Genomic DNA, 2,838 nt, shown 5'->3' with positions numbered 1-2,838 from the left:
CCAAGGTTTGAGTTATTTAAAACATTTCTCTTTTTTTTCTTAAATATTTTATTTATTTACATTTCAAATGTTATCCCCTTTCCCAGTTTCCCCTCAGGAAATCCCCTATCCCATCTTCCCTCCCCTTGCTTCTATGAGGGTGCTCCCCTACCCACCCTCTCACTCCATACTCCCCACCCTGGAATTCCCCTACACTGGGGCATATTTGAAACATTTTTACAACTATATAATAGAATATTACAAATAATTTACGTTATGGTGTTCTTCAAGAAATTTAGTGCTTTTCATATACTCGTTGCCTCACAGTCTAGAATGCAAAGAACATATAATTACAATGAATTTGATCAGAATTCCCTTTATTGACACTAGGCCTGAGGGAAGGGAAGGGTTTTGGTTTTGTTCCTTTGCCACAAGCACAAGTCATAATGTTTTAGAGTCTGTCTCCATCCTCACATCTAGCAATGATTATTGAATATAGCTATATGGTCCCCGCCAGAGGAGAGGTATCCACCCAGGAGTGCTCTCACTGCCTGAGCTGGTAAGGGAACCAGCTTTGCTCCTGTATTCCCAGGCTCTGGTCATTGCTGGGGAGAGGGTGGACTGCAGAAGCAACACAGCTTCTGGGACATACCCCGTTTCTGGCTCCAGACAATCAGGAACCATCCCTGCAAGTGCAGGGGTATCCACCCGGGAGTGCTCTCACTGCCTGAGCTGGTAAGGGAGCCATCTTAGCTCCGGTTCGCTTGGGCTCCAGTCTGCACTGGCAAGAGAGGGGCTACAGAAGCTACACAGCTTTGGAAGAGACAGAAGTAATCTAGCTTCTGGGATCGATCCTGTTTCAGGCTCCAGACATCTGGGCACCTTCCCTGCCAGAGGAAAGGTGGCCACCCNGGAGGGCTCACTCTGCCAGAGCAGGTAAGAGAGACATATGGTGTCCAGGGTCCCTTGGAGTCTAACCTGTGCAGGTGAGTGTGCAAACTGCAGAGGTGACACATCTTCTGGGACAGGCTGCATTTAGGCCTACATCTTCAGCAAGGAGGCAGATCTGAACGCCAGGACTCTGTGTGCCTTTCCTGCAAGAGGAGAGCTAGCCTGCAGAGAAGCTTACAGAACTCCAAATAGACTGTACCAGAAAATTAATTCCTCCCGACACATAATAATCAGAACAACAAATGCACTACATAAAGATAGAATATTAAAAGCAGCAAGGGAAAAGGGTCAAGTAACATATAAAGGCAAGCCTATTAGAATTACACCAGACTTCTCACCAGAGACTATGAAAGTCAGAAGATCCTGGACAGATGTTATGAAGACCCTAATAGAACACAAATGCCAGCCCAGGTTACTATACCCAGCAAAACTCTCAATTACCATAGATGGAGAAACCAAAGTATTTCATGATAAAACCAAATTCACACAATATCTATCCATGAAACTAGCCCTTCAAAGGATAATAAAGAGAAAACATCAACACAAGGATGGAAACTACATCCTAGAAAAAGCAAGAAAGTAATCCTTCACCAAACTAAAAGAAGACAGCTGCAAGAACAGAATCCAAACTTTACCAACAAAAATACCAGGAAGCAATTAACTACTTTTCTTTAATTTCTCTTAACATCAATGGACTCAATTCCCCAATAAAAAGACATAGACTAATAGACTGGCTACAAAAACAGGACCCAACATTTTGCTGCTTACAGGAAACACATCTCAGGGAGAAAGACAGATACTACCTCCAAGTGAAAAGCTAGAAAACAATTTTCCAATCAAATGATCTGAAGAAACATGCTGGAGTAGCCATTCTAATATCAAATAAAACTGACTTCCAACCCAAAGTTATCAAAAAAAGACAAGGAGGGGCACTTCACACTCATCAAAGGTAAAATCTACCAAGAGGAACTCTCAATTCTGAATATCTCTGCTCCAAATACAAGAACATCCACATTCATTAAAGAAACATTAATAAAGCTCAAAGAACACATTGCACCTCACACAATAATAGTGGGAGACTTCAGCATCCCACTCTCACCAATGGACAGATTCTAAAAACAGAAACTAAACATGGACACTAACAGAAGTTATGAAACAAATGGATTTAACAGATATCTACAGAACATTTTATCCTAAAACAAAAGGATACACCTTCTTCTCTGAACCACATGGTAACTGCTCCAAAATTGACCATATAATTGGTCACAAAACAGGCTTCCACAGATACAAAAATATTGAAATNATCCCATGCATCCTATCAGATCACCACTGANTAAGGCTGATCTTCAATAACAGCATAAATAATAGAAAGACAACACTCATATGGAAACTCAACAACAATCTTCTCAATGATTCCTTGGTCAAGGATAAAAGAAAGAAATTAAAGACTTTTTTAGAGTTTAATGAAAATGAAGCCACAACATACCCAAACTTATGGGACACAATGAAGGCAGTCATTAGAGGAAAACTCATAGCCCTGAGTGCCTCCAAAAAGAAACTAGAGAGAGCATATACTAACAACCTGTCAGCACATCTGAACTAAAGGACACAAATTCACCCAAGAGGAGTAGACAGGAGGAAATAATCAAACTCAGGGCTGAAATTAACCAAGTAGAAACAAAAAGAACTATTAAAAGAATTAACCAAACCAGGATATGGTTCTTTGAGAAAATCAACAAGATAGATAAACCCTTAGCTAGACTAACTAGAGGGCACAGGGACAGTATTCTAATTAACAAAATCAGAAATGAAAAGGGAGACATAACAACAGATCATGAGGAAATCCAAGACATCATCAGATCCTACTACAAAAGGCTATACTCAACAAAACTGGAAAACCTGGATGAA

This window comes from Mus pahari, chromosome 13 (assembly GCF_900095145.1).
Source record: "Mus pahari chromosome 13, PAHARI_EIJ_v1.1, whole genome shotgun sequence".
Taxonomy (NCBI): Eukaryota; Metazoa; Chordata; class Mammalia; order Rodentia; family Muridae; genus Mus; species Mus pahari.
The sequence above is the reverse complement of the archived record's forward strand: the minus strand, read 5'-3'. Positions refer to the sequence as shown.